Source organism: Trichosurus vulpecula, chromosome 6, assembly GCF_011100635.1.
Source record: "Trichosurus vulpecula isolate mTriVul1 chromosome 6, mTriVul1.pri, whole genome shotgun sequence".
Classification (NCBI taxonomy): Eukaryota; Metazoa; Chordata; class Mammalia; order Diprotodontia; family Phalangeridae; genus Trichosurus; species Trichosurus vulpecula.
Window position 1 is genome coordinate 125,871,581 of NC_050578.1, and position 15,506 is coordinate 125,887,086.

A 15,506-nucleotide genomic window follows, 5' to 3' on the forward strand; every position below is an offset into this window, starting at 1 on the left:
GAAGATCACATGGCTGCATGTACTCCTCAGGATTTAGTGGTATCCCTGAAGGACTATGGATTCCTCCTTGTTAGCGGCTCAAGTCCTCATTCTGATGCATTACTCAATATTAATCATCAATAATTATTGGCCTCTTATTATTTGCCAGTTGGTATATCCTTGATTTAGTTGATACCCAATTAGCAAAAATTAAATTTTATGTGGGTACCTATAAGATATAGTAAAAATTAAGTATTAACCTATTACTCCAAAATGGGTCACATTGTTTCCTCTTTCCTTACATCTTAGTCCCTGTGCAAACTGAGTTCAAACTTTAAACACATACTTGTAGCAACAGCGTTACTAGTAGTTGCTGTGAAGGTGTAAGGCCAATAACAACAGCACATGGAAAGGCTGCTAGAACAGGTTCTTTGGTCTGCTTTTCTAAAGAAAAGAACTTTAAGGGGTTTACAATCTTACTTTAATTAAGCGTACATATATCATTCACTTAGGTCAGGAGGTAAAGTGAGGACTCAGAATTTCAGAGAAAAAACAAACTGAAATTACAAGCAGAAATTATATAAACAGAGCAAATAACATAAATAAACAGACAGTGCTTCTAATTGTCCATCAATAGCAATACATACATTGTTACCAGAGAGAGAAGCACCAACAGCTGGGTTTTCAAATGGCTATTAGAGTATCATCTGACCAAATCACACAAATGCTCTTCCAATGAGTGAGCCTATAAAGCAATATGCTAACCTCAAAAGTATATATAAACTTTTTCAGGGTCAGCCCACAGAGGGCATCACAACCATGTGGCTCAAACTCATGGAACTTAGGCTTTCCTGTGACTTAAGAAGTCATCAAAGATGCTTGATTCAAACAAAGTCAATACTCAATCAAAGGCGCTTGATGGCCTTAGTGCTGAGAAGCACTTGAAAAGAGAAAACAACAAAAAGTCCCAGTTTGCTTGCCACTACAGTACTACAAAGCATTCCCTTCCACCAAATTCAGCACCAGATGTGGCATAGCTCCTAAATGAAGTTTCTCCCTTGTGGCAGAATAAAACATATCAGATGCATCATCATTTTGTTTCTGATGGACTGGGTCAAATAGGCTGTTCCTTCTGCCTCCATTCCCCACTGGGCTCAATGGTTAGCTGGTATGGACTCTAGCTTCTGGACCTCTATTAATACTTCTTAGGTTTAAAAAGTTCTGTAGGCAATATCTTACTCCATTTCAAGTACAACATATATTTACCTAAGAAAAGCAGATTAAAACACAACAGAAGTAGAAAAATAGACATCTTATGTGCTCATATTTTTTATGTCTTCCTAGGTAGGGAGAATGGCTGCAGATACTGCTTCTCTCTCTTAATCCAGAGGCTTACAGCAATCTTTGATTCAATTACCATTGTAAAGAGAAATGAATTTCTCCATTGGGGACTTTTTTGCCCCCTCAATTCTGACTGCAGTCAGTAGAAATACTTTCATCATCCTGGAGTAAGAGAACAAGAAAGAGTCAATTTTTGTCCCTTTTTGCCTGAGTGATCTTGGGTAAGTTACTTAACCTCCCTGAGCCTTAGTTTCCTCATCAATAAATTGAAGGAGTTCAACTAGAGGATTTCTAAGATCCTTTTCAAATCTAAATCAATGTCCTGCCAAACTTCCTCCAGCTAGTTAATGTCAGAAACAGGGCTTGAAATCAAATCTTTTGAGGCTCCGAGTCCAGCATTTCTTCCAATAATAGATCATAATTTGAATGAATAGCGCACAGCATTAAGAGGATACCTGTAGTCTCTCTGGAGCATTTTGAAAAAGGAAATGAGCCACTTTTCTATTCACCATGCTTGTCCTCCCAAAATGTTTGCTCTGCTCCATGCTTTTATGATACATTAGGAATAATTAAGTTGATGGATATGACACACTCTTCTACTGCATTTTCATCTCCTCATCTGTCACTCCTACCCACCGGCAGACAGTTCTGTAGCATTCTTCCTATTTTCTCTTGAGTGGCACTTAAAAACATCCACTCTATTCGTTTTCGGGTTCATTCACTGAATCAGTTTCAACAGCAGAGGGGACCAGCCTCCCATGCAGATCAAAAAGTCCTCCCTGACCACTGTTTTATGGCATTTCAAAATTTTGCCTGTCCCTCCACTAGCAATTTTTACCTTTCTGCCAGATCCGTAGGGAAGGTTTTAAAAGGGAATATTTGAGTGATTGCTGTTTCTCTGAGTACTCAAACATTCTCACTGGTTTCAACACCCACTGAATTATTTTTTCCCAGCAGAATGGTAATGACAGCAAAAAGAAATGCTCTTTTCATTTTTTTACATCTTTACAATAAGTAATAACCACAGCTATTATGCTCAAATTACACCCCTAGGTAGTGTGCTTCTAAACAATATTAAATTTCAAGATACCTCAGGGCTTGTCCAGGTATGCTGACCCATTATGGAAGTTAGAGGGCAAAACAATCAAAGGGAAAAAGCAAGATGTGTGACCCTGAACAAGTCATCTAACCCCTTTTTCTTCAGTTTCCTCAATTGTAAAATGGTGATAATAATAGCTTATAACTTCCAGGGTTATCACGTGGGTCAAATGAGAATATATTTGTAAAGTGATTAGCACAATGCTTGGCACATAGTTGGTGCTTAATAGGTGTTTATTCCCTTCTCCTTTCCTTTTCTTTTCCTAAAGAATGGACCCTTCTGTAATGCTTGTAGAACACTTTTCTGAGTCTTCTTTTAGAGTTCAGCCATAGAGTAGAGCTTAAAGTTTTACTTCAGCAATTCAAAATGTTTCTTTAAAAATCTAAGGCACTAGATTATACAGCTAATAGATTGTTAGAGTTGGAAGACCTTAGCTCAAATATACCTTCAAATATGTACTAACTGTGTGACACTGGACAAATCTCTTAGTCTTGAGTTGTTCCTTTTTTATGTGAAATTGTAAACGATTTATTTTTTAAAATGTTTTTTAGATTTTTTTTTATTTGTAGTTCGCAACACTCAGTTCCACAAGATTTGCACTCCAAATATTCTTCCGCTCTCTTCCCTTCCCTGACCCCACCCCACCCCACAATGGCATGGGATCCAATATATGTTCTACATATAACTTCACATTAAATGTATTTACACAACAGTCAAGTTGTAAAGAAGAATTATAATCAATGGAATGAATCATGAGATACAAGAAACAAAAGCAAAAAAGAAGAGAAAAAAAATGAGAGCAAATAGTTTGCCCCAACCTGCATTCAGACTCCATAAATCTTTCTCTGGATGTAGAAATCTCTTTCCATCATGCGTCTTCTGGAGCTGTCTTTGAACCTTGTATTGGTGAAAAGAGCCAAGTCTATCAAAGTTAGTCATCACAGAAGCAATATGTCTATGGTTTGCACAATGTGCTCCTGGTTCTGCTCCCCTCACTCAGCATCATATCATATAGGTCTTTCCAGGTTATTATGAAGTCCGTATTTTCCCCATTTCTTATAGCACAACAGTATTGAATCACATTCATATACCACAGTTTGTTTAGAAATTCCCTGGTCGATGGGCAACCCCTTGATTTCAAATTCTTTGCTACCACAAAAAGAGCTGCTATAAATGTTTTTGTACATATGGGTCCCTTTCCCACTTGTGTGATCCTTTGGCACCACCTAAAAGTGATATTGCTGGGTCAAAGGGTATGAACGTTTTTATAGCCCTTTAGGCATAGTTCCAAATTGCTCTCCAGAATGGCTGGATCAATTCACAACTCCACCAACAATGTAACAGTGTTCCAATTTTCCCACATCCTCTCCAGCAATTATTATTTTCCTGTTTTGTCACATTAGCCAATCTGACAGGAGAGATGTGGTAACTAAGAGTTGTTTTGATTTGCATTTCTTTAATCAATAGTGATTTAGAGCATTTTTTCATGTGTCTGTGGATATCTTTAATTTCTTCTTCTGAAAACTGCCTGTTTATATACTTCGACCACTTCTCTACTGGGGAAGGACTTGTATTCCTATAAATTTGGCTCAGTTCCCTGTATATTTTAGAGATGAGGCCTTTATCAGAGATACTACTTTAAAGATTTTCTCCCAATTTTCTCCTTTCCTCCTAATCTTTGTTGCATTGGCTTTGTTTATACAAAAACTTTTTAATTTAACACAATCAAAATTATCCATTTTGCATTTTTTAATGCTCTCTATCTCTTGTTAGGTCATGCATTCTTCCCTTCTTTATAAATCTGACAGGAAAACAATTCCTTGTTCTCCAAAATTACTTATAGTATGAGCCTTAATTCCTAAATCATGAACCTATTTTGACTTTATTTTGGTATACAGTGTAAGATATTTGTCTATGCCCAGTTTCTGCCATACTGCTTTCCAATTTTCCAAGCAGTTTTTGTGAAATAGTGAATTCATAGCCCAGAATCTGGATTCTTTATATTTATCAAAAGGAAGATTGCTATAGTCATTGAATACTGTGTACTGTGTCTTGTGTATTTAATCTATTCCACTGATCCACCACTCTGTTTCTTAGCCAGTAGCAAGTAGTTTTGATGACTGCTGCTTTATAGATTAAATATCTGGTATGGCTAGACCACCTTCCCTAGCATTTCTTTTCATTAATTCCCTTGACATTCTGGACCTTTTGTTCTTCCAGATGAATTTTGTTATTACTTTATCCAACTCTGTAAGATAATTTTTGGTAGTTTAATTGGTATGGAACTAAATAAATAAATTAGTTTAGGTAAACTTGTCATTTCTATTATATTAGCTCAGCCTAACCATGAGTGATTTATGTTTTTCCATTTATTTAGATGTCTTTATTTGTGTGAAAAGTGTGTCATAATTGTGTTCATATAGGCCTTGGGTTGGTCTTGGCAGTAGACTCCCAAGTATAAAGTAACTGATGTGATGATAAAAAAAATAAAAACACAATTAAGTGGTGCAAAAGGATTATTCTGGGAGAATAGGTAAGGAGAAGGTATAAAAGGGCACATCGTGCCACATGAAGAGACACCAAAACATAGAGGGAAAGAAGAGAAGGAGAAAAGCAGTGTTTGAGCTTTAATCGTATTTGGTTCAAGGAGGGCATAACATACTTTGATAAGTATAGAAAAAAAATTGTCCTATAGGCAGTAGGAGGGGAAAGGGGAAAGAAAGGGGATGGGATGGATAGAAGAGAGGGAAAAAGTAGCAAGGGTAAAAGGTTAAAAATAAGGGAGGGGTGTCATTAGGGAGAGAAAATTGAAGAAGATGGCCGTCAAAGGTAAAACTCTTTTGAGGAGTGGAAAGGAGAAGTGAGAAATAAAAGCATAAATGGGGGAAATAGGATGGAGAAAAAACACAGATACTAATCATAACTGTGAATGTGAATGGTATGAACTCTCCCATAAAACTTAGGTGGATAGCAGAATGTATTAAAAACAGTAATCCTACAACATGTTGTTTACAAGAAACACACTGGAAATGGGGGATACACACAGGTTAAAGGTAAAAGACTGGAATAGAAGGTATTATGCTTCAGTTAAAGTAAAAAAAAAAACAGGGATAGCAATCCTAATCTCAGACAAATCAATCACAAAGAAAGATGTAATCAAAAGAGATAAGGAAGGACATTATATCCTGCTAAAAGGCACTATTGACAATGAAGCAATATCATTGCTTAACATATATGCACCAAGTGGCATAGCAGGCAGATTCTTAGAGGAGAAGTTAAGAGAGTTACAGGAAGAAATGAACAGCAAAAATATACTAGTGGGGAACCTCAACCTTCCTCTCTGTGAACTTGATAAATCTAACCTCAAAATAAACAAGAAAGAAGTTAGGGAGGGGAATAGAATTTTAGAAAAGGTATATATGTTAGACCTCTAGAGAAAACTGAATGGGGATAAAAAGGAATATACCTTTTTCTCGGTGGTACATAGCACATACTCAAAAATTTACCTTGTACTAGGGCATTAAAACCTTACAATCCAGTAGAGAAAGGCAGAAATAGTTAATGCATCCTTTTTAGATCAAGATGCCATTACACTTATTTGTAATGAAGGACCATGGAAAGATAAACTAAAAATTAATTAGAAACTAAACAATCTAATCCTAAAGAATGAGTGGGTCAAAGAACAAATGTTAGAAACAATTAATAACTTCATTCAAGAGAATGGCAATAATGAGAGAACATACCAAAACTTATGGGATGCACAAAAGCAGTTGTTAGCGGAAGTTTCATATCTCCAAATGCTTACACGAATAAGATAGAGAAAAAGGAGATCAATGAATAGGGCATGCAACTGAAAAACCTAGAAAAAGAATAAATTGAAAATCCTCAATTAAATACCAAATTAGAAATACTGAAAACCAAAGGAGAGAATAATAAAATTTAAGTCAAGAAAACTATTGAACTGATAAACAAAATGAAGAGCTGGCTTTATGTAAAAACCAATAAAATCAATAAACCTTTGGTCAATTTGATCAAGAAAAGAAAGAAGGAAACAAAATTACCAATATCAACAGTGAAAAAGGGTGAATTCATCTCCAATGAAGAGGGAATTAAAAAATAATTAGGAATTATTTTGCCCAATTGTATGCCCATAAATGAGACACCCTGAAGAAAATGGATGAATATTTACCAAAATATAAATTGCCCAGGTTAACAGAAGAGGAAGTAAAATACCTAAATAACCCCAACTCAGAAACAGAAATTGAGCAAGCCATCAATGAACTCCTTTAAAAAAATCTTCAGGGCCAGATGTTTTGGGAATTGTATCAAACATTTAAAGAACAATTAATCCCCGTATTTTGTAAACTATTTGGGAATATAGGTAAAGAAGGGGTCAAACCAAATTCTTTTATATTTTGTTTTTTGCTTTTTGGCAGGGCAATTGGGGTTAAGTGACTTGCCCAAGGTCACACAGCTAGTACAAGTGTCTGAGGCCAGATTTGAACTCAGGTCCTCCTGACTTCAGGGCCAGTGCCCTACTCACTGCACCACCTAGCTGCCCTACCAAATTCTTTTTATGACACAAATATTGTACTAATACCTAAACCAGGAAGAGTTAAAATGGAGAGAGAAAATTATATACCAATTTACCTAAAGAATATTGATTCCAAAATTTTAGATAAAATATTAGCAAAAAGAGTGAAGTAATTTGTCACAAGAATAATACCCTATGACCAGGTAGGATTTATTCCAGGAATGAAAAGCTGGTTCAATATTAGGAAAACTATCAGCATAATTGATCATATCAAGGAGAAAACTATTAGAAACAAAATGATTATCTCAATAGATGCAGAAAAAGCTTTTGACAAGATGCAACATCCATTCCTATTAAAAACACTAGAAAACATAGGAACAAATGGAGTCTTCCTTAAAAAGGTAGCTTCTACCTAAAATCATCAGCAAGCATAATATGTAAAGGGGATAAGTTAGATCCATTCCCAGTAAGATCAGGAGTTAAACCAGAATGTCCATTATCACATGTATTATTTAGTTTAATACTAGAAATGTTAGCTTTAGCAATAAGAGAAGAAAAAGAAATTGAAAGAATTAGAATAGGCAAAGAAGAAACTAAATTGTTACTCTTTGCACATGATATGATGAATTACTTAGAGAATCCTAGAGAATCAAGTAAAAAAACTACTTGAAATAATAATAATAAAAATAAAACTTTGGTAAAGTTGCAGGATACAAAAACAAAATTAAATAAACCTCCATAAATCCTTGGCATTCCTACATATTATTAACAAAGCCCAACAGCAAGAGATAGAAAGAGAAATTCCATTTAAATTAGTGTAGACAATAAGTTCCTCTTTTTTCACAAATGGGGAAAATAATTGCACCTCCTTGACAGGTTGTTGTAAGGATCATTGAAATAACATTTAAGTTTTCCTTTAAGAATTTCATCTTATGCAGTGAGTAGAGCCCCGGCCCTGGAGTCAGGAGTATCTGAGTTCAAATCTGGCCTCGGACACTTGACACACTTGCTGGCTGTGTGACCTTGGGTAAGTCATTTAACCCCAATTGCCCTGCCTTCCCCCCTGCAAAAAATGTTAAAAAAAAAAGAATTTCATCCTACACCATTTGGTACATATGTGCTTAGTATTAATGTTATTTCATTCTATGATACACTTAGCAAACTATTTTTTCCCTACTTATCTCTGTTAATTAGACCTATTCTTGATTTTACTTTGTTTGAGATCATGATTCATACCTGTTTTATTTTTTTCTTTAGCTCCAGCATAAGTTCTTTAAGTCCTTTAACTTTACTCTGTGTATGTCTCTTTGCTTCACATGTGTTTCTTGTAAACAATGTAATGTTTAATTTAGTGTTTTTTTAAGTTGTTATTTTCTTCAGTTGTGACCCTTATTAAGTTATTGACTGTTTCTTGCATCATTTTCATTTCTTTTGCCCATTTTTTACTCTGCATCTCTTCTTTGATTAAAAAAAAATGAGCTCTTCCAGGTGCTGAGATCAATTCACATTTTTCTTTGAGACTTTGCATGTAGCTTCTTTCATCTCGTTGTCTTCTGCTTTTTGTGTTTTGATCATCGCTGTCACCATACTAATATTCTGTGGTCAGTTTCTTTTTTATGTTTGTTCATTTTTACATCCTTTTTCTAGATTTTTATCATTAAAGTTCCCAGGTTTGTGAGGGAATGATGCCATTTTCAGGTTTTTTTGTTTGTTGTTTTGTGTGTGTTCCAAGAAGGTTCATTTCTTCAAAAAATGGTATTTACTAAGGAGGGTTGCAGTCAATGTTGCTTTGGGCTATGCTGTGATCTGTGATTTACCACAAGTACTTTTTCACACCCTTGAACTCTGTCCAGGATCTCAGCTCCCTTTCTGCCACACACTCTAGTATATTTGTACTCCTCCTCACCCTGGAACTCTGACCCAGAATCTCCTATGGACAATGAAACAGAAAGCTCCACTCAGTGCTAGAAAGGAGTCTCCTGTAATCTTTTTTTCTAGTTTTCTGACATCCTTGCCAGATTTTGTGGGCTGAGAGTTCTGGAAGACACTGCTGCTACTGATTTATTCACTCCTAAGTTCTGCTGTTGATTTGCTGCACTACACTCCCACCCCAGTGAGACAGATCTTTCTTGCCAAGCTTCTCAGTTGTCTAGGGCTGTAAAATTCTTTCACTTCATCCTTTTGTTGCTTCTGCTGCTCCAGGATTCATTTTAAGGCATTATGTTAACATTGTTTGGAGGGAAATTTGAAAGAACTCAGGCAAGTCCCTGCCTTCATTCCACAATCTTGGTTCTGCTCCCCAATTTATTTATTTTTCATGTATTATATTTGTATTCTCAGAGTGTAATACAGAGTTTAACACATGGTACATGATTAATAAATACTTGAATGACTGATTATTCCAATATTTCCTATAATAAATGGATCAAGTAATAGTGTTTATCAAGTAGTACGTATTTGCTCAAAAATTATAGAATAATGGCAAATCTAATAAGTTGATAGAATGAGCAATACAATCCACAGATTTGCTTTTGAAGCTATATAATTTCTGCCTTATACTCAAAATTTATATTCATAAAAGAGAAGAGAAGAGTTTAGTGTCTGAAACTCATCATACATCATTTCATTTGGCTTGGCAAACACTCTTTGATGTAAGAACAGAAGTCATTATCAATTGTCCCACATTCTTTTGTTTTTCTCAAATGACAGATAAAAAAAACTAAGTCCCCAAAGTTTGTGACTTATTGAGCTCATGCCTTTAACAGTTAGTGGAGACAGAAAAAGAACCAACATCTTTGGATTCTTAAGTAGAACATACTTAGTTTCCAGTTTGCATATAGATTATATGTTAATCAATACTTTGTTCAACATTATAGTGCCACAATTTCTGAATAAGAGAAATTAGGCTTGCTTTTTCATGCATTAAATGTCCCATTTTTAAAAAATTCTAGAAATATCTATACTTTGCATAACTTGTGTCATTTACTTATAGGCATGTATGTATACATATATGTTTATATAGAAAAACTTAAACAGATGTGGAAATGAAAATTTAAGAACTATGAAGAATGATTTAGCCTCATCAATGCAGAAGGTATAATGTACTTTTTGTCAATCTTTCCTTGGAGAAATTCAAAGCATCTTTTTATAACAACTGTACCCAAAGGAAGCCCATTATTTTCTAGCTTTCTGGCAAAATAATTCTACTTCTAAGGTCCAAATGTCCTTTAACCTGACTGTCCTGAACATGTTAACATGTGATATTAGAACTGAACTTTACTCAAATGAAGAATGTAAGAGAATCTTTTAAAGTAGGAGATTCACCAAAAACCCACTCTACTGTCAACATTCTATGGTTATTCATTTTGAAAATTAATTTAATTCTTCTTGAAAACATTTATGAATCACCTATTATATGTTTATGGTTTTGTTCTAGGTACTGAGAATTAAAACATGAAAATTAAAAAGTTCCTGCTTTCAATGTATATTTCACTGATGAATATCAGATATCAGGTATGCACATATAAATGTATGTGTGTTTATGCATGTGTGTGTGTGTGTGTAGAGCATGTGAAGGTTATTAACATCTAGTGACATTCTTTCCATAAAGGCTGTAAGAGCTAGCACATGAGTGAACTAACTTTTAAGAAGCTGGATTCTCTAAGAGACAGAGATGAGTAAGAGGTATATTTCAGGCATGAGGGGATATGAAATGCATGGAAAGAGCAAGAAATAGAATGTTGAGTTCAGGGAAGAGCAAGTAGTTCAGTAAAGGAAGAACCCAAAAAAGCAAGTGAAGTGACAAGGAACCCTAGGAAGGTAAGTAATTACAGGACTGCTCTTAAAGACAAGGAGGAATAAAAACACTGGTAAAAGAGAAACCTTCAGTTTTTTTATTTTTTTGAGATTGGACTCCCATTTAAACTTTTAAACTATCATCTCTGTCTGACTCTCAAATTTTCATGCTAACTTTAGCAGATTTAAGTTAGTATTAAGCATATTTATTTTTCAGATCCCTTACAAGGACAGTTGATCTTTTACTGCCATCTGGTAAGAAAGAGAAGTGTAATGACAGCGAGCTGCTAAGGAGCTGGTGGCAGCTGGCACATAAAACATCAGATGTCAGCTGCCACAAATGGCAACTGTCAGGCAAGACCACAACCAGACATATGAACAACTCAAAATGCTGGCTCATTAATTCAAAATTAAGTGAAGAGTGGTAACATTGATGGGATCCCATATGTTATTTTCTTTATGATAGAGAAACTCAATAAGGAGAGAAGAAAAATGGACCTACCCTTAGGTGCCTACCTCATTCCCTTGAAATCAATCACTAGGACCAGCCCACTCTTCAGCATGGCTTCCTTGTCCTTTCCTAGACTTACTTTATCTTACATTTTTGTCATTTAGTGCTTTTACCACTTCTTTAGCTCTTACATTTCTTTTTTTCCCTACTAAAATTGGTATTATTTTTGTGAACATTTCACTGTGTTTCCCTCTTTTCTTCCTGCTTTCCAACCTTTTAAATGTGGCATGAGACTTATCCACCTCTTTCTGGCTCAAGGTTTCTTAAACTTGTGTGTGTGTGTGTGTGTGTGTGTGATGGACCATTCTGATAATTTGGTGAAGTTAATGAAACTCCCCCCAAAATAAGGATTTTACATGTATTAAATAAAATATGGGCTTATAAAGGGATCTTGTGGTATTGAAATGAAAGAAAGAAAAAATGAATGAATGAATGAAAGGAAGGAAGATAAATAGATGATAGACAGATAGATAGATGAAAAAAGATAAGTTCTTAGACCCTAACAGAAGAAACCATGCTAAGGTTTAGGTTGTGGAGAAATCAAGACAGTTGAAACTTTCTACTTTGTTATCTTACTTTAACATAACTATGTGATCATGAAAGCAGGTAGGTGGCATGTTGGATAGGGTGGATTTAGTATCAGGAATAACTAAGTTTCAATCATGCTTCAGAGATTTATTAGCTCTGTGATCCCGGAAAAGTCACGATGGAATCTTAATAAAGCTGCCCCTTGCCCCAATATTCTAACTTCCTTATAGGTCCCACTGAAGAGCAGGCCCACAGCACCTACCTAATCACCACCCCCCCACACACACACTCAATATTCTAATTTCTTCATACATGCCTCACTGCTCATTAGAACAACAGGTGTGGCCTTGAACTCATAGTTCTGACAGCAATAGCAGGCATGGCTATATGATGGGATTCTAGCCACTGCCTCTAGCTAGCCACTGCCCCCAGACTCATTCCCACGGAAACAGATATGTCCATACACTCAACCACAAAGACATCCATCTAGTCTCAGGACTACAATAGTCATCTAATCACAAAGCAATACTACCAGGATGCCCAAGTAGGATGTGGTCCCCAAAACAATAGAAGGGACTTTCCCTACTTAGGCACCTGTACAGTAATAGCAAAAACTGTCCTTTAGGTGAACTTGTGACATTTTAATGTGGCTCATTTTAATCTTATTATCATATATACATACCCACCCAAATGTGTTTTTCTGTATGCATTGTGGGTAATCACCTGCATAGTTCCACTGTGGCTGGAACCCCCTCCCCTATTACTTAATCACTTAATAAACTTCTCCTGCCTTTTTAATATTCATAATTTCTGTTATGTAATTGCATCTTTACCCTATAAAAATCGATTTTTATTTCTTTGAAGTTGCTGGTTCCTCTTGGAACTTAGCCTGCTTCATGAAAGGCATCAATCTCAATAAACGCCCATATTTGGATTGGAGGTGATCTGACTCCAAATTCCTTGAGATGGTTCCACATCAACACATGAAACTGCAACAGTTTTTGTCATCTGTGGGTGGGCAGAAGCTAAACCCCAATAGTCATATAAACTCTCTCTGCCTCAGCTTTGTCATCTATAAAAGGGGTAATTATAGTACCTACCTCTCAAGGTTATTATGAGGCTGAAATGATATACCTTGAAAGTGCTTAACTAAACTTACATTGATTTATAAATGCTAGCTATTAGTATATGCCTATAATTCTTAATTAAACAAAAGTGATACTACATTATCTTATAACTTATTTGGGAAAGAATATATTTAATGACTCTATTATTAAAGGCTTCTCATTAGATCATAGTTTTTTTTTTGATATGGGATTCACAATTATCATGAAAATTGATTACCTCAGTGAAATATATGAGTGTGAGAATGTGTGTGTGTGTGTCTGTGTGTCATGAATTTAGAGCTGGTAGTGGAAATTATGGGTCATCTTATCAAATCCCTTCCTTTTAAAGATGAGGAAACTGAAACCCAAAGCTGTTAAGATAATCATACAAATTCACACAAGAGGGTAAATGTCTTTTGTCAGGATACTCACGCTGAGTTGATTAATGTTTTATAAGTATGTAATATAAAACTTTAATATATGTATGTTAATTGCATATTAGACATTCTAAAAAGAATAAAGGAAAGCTAGGGCAGAAAACTTGTTCTTTAACCAAAGTGAGACATTTGTGAAAACATCGAACTTTTAATAAGATATAAACTTTCCTAAATAACAAGTTCTGTGACATTATGTTGAGAAAATTATTTGAACGCCTTCAGATCTAGTGTATTGCTGATTATCTATGGGATCCATAGTTCTTCCTTCAATTATTTTTATGTCTTTTAGGATCCAGGAATAATGTATCTTGCTTTCTGTGAGGATGACAATGCATCTGCCTTCTTGATATTCATTCAGCACAATCTGAAGAGACTAATGCTTTCAACCATAACTTGAATCATAATTCATTCTGGGTCTACATATATTCATCATTTTCTTTCCATTTAGACCTAGGAGACTCCATTGCTTTCACTGACATTTAATTCTTGTCACTCTTCAGTTTCAAATGTCATTTGTTACCCATTAGACTATGGAGTAGATGAGGTGGTCTTTTGCTTGCCAGTCAGATATACAATGCTGTGAATTTATTACACACAGAACGTGCTTCTACCTGATTTTAAAGGGTATATAAGTTCAGTTCTGTGGGATTGCATTCATCAAAGACGTTGTAGAAACAGGCAAATCACTGCTCCATTCAAGTTTTTGACCTTGTGGACCCAAATTTATAAATCTTTCAAGGGATGAATAACTTGTGTTCACTGAGCTAAAACTATTTTCTGCAGTTTCCTTTCATTTTGCAATAGTTATTTTAGTATTGACATTCAGGATATCAGGCACTCCTTGTAGCTGTAAATCTCACATGGGCTACCTAGCAGCATGCTATTTGATCAGGAGAACTATGTCAAGTCAAAGAAAGAGAGACTGATTCTATAGAATCACATCCTGTAAGGTACTGAAATTAGGCCTAAAACAACTAGACTGTGACATATCAGAACTTGACAGTTCAGTTCTCTGCACTCAGTATATAAAACCTGTCCAGATGAACTGTGATTGAATCTAAATTGTAGAGAAGCATATGGCACAATGGAAAGTGCTCTAGATTTGAAGTCAGAAGATTGACTTCTGAGCTATCAAATTGGTGGCCCAGTCCTACAAATTGGTGGATTACTCACTTTCTCCAGACAAAATGTTCAACCCTTCACAAAAAGAGGCAGGTGTAATTAGGCACCAGATTCAAAGAGAGACAATTAAATTAATTCCAAAAGTCAAAGAAGAAGGGAGGCCAACAAAATAAGTTGAGAATTAACATTGGAGATCTCCAGTCCTTAAAACACTCTCTCAGCACATCTCTCCCATTAGTTTTCATGGTCTTAGAAGAAATGCAAGTGGATTCATAGGATTCCAGTTGGCCTCCTTTGAGAGAAATCACTGGTGTAGAGAGTCTGTCATGACATTGTAACCTCTATACTTCCTTCCAAGAATAAGAAGCTGATACTGATACTTCCTAGAAATGTGAGGATTAAGAATGTGTAGGCTAAAAATGCACTTAAAAACCTGAGGTTTAAGCCTTAGGCTGGAGAAGCACAAAGATACACAGACTACCCAACAGAACCTCCCCGCCCTCTGCCATCCCTACCAAAGACAGTATATAACAGATTCCGTCAAGCCAGGAGTAGTAAAAAGTCAAGAGAGGAATTCAGACAAAGATCATCGTAGATGGCTGAATGAGGACTGAAGAAAAGGAAAGTGAAACCCATTAGAACCAGTCCTATCCCTCAGAACACGGAGACCTAGGCCAGTAAGATCTTTCTTTCCCAATATAAGGCAGTCCCATGGTATCAGAACCAGTAAAAGTCCTATATTATCAGTACCAGTAAAAGGAAGAAGTCAGAAAGTGAATTGATTATAGGTGAGAAAGAGAAGGAGGAGGAGGAGGAAAAAGAAGAGGAGGAGGAGGATATGATGATGATGCAAAGGAGGAAGAGAAACATAAACAAAAAAAAGAACTAGAAGAAATTTTAAACATTTTAGAAAGAAAAACTTTCAATAGAATCTCAAAGCACAAGTAGATAAATTCACAGATGGGATCCTAATATCAGAAGAAAGCATTGATAGTAAAGCTTCAAAAAGAATGTAAAGCTTTTGAAACAAATATTCCAGGACAAATAAAAATCA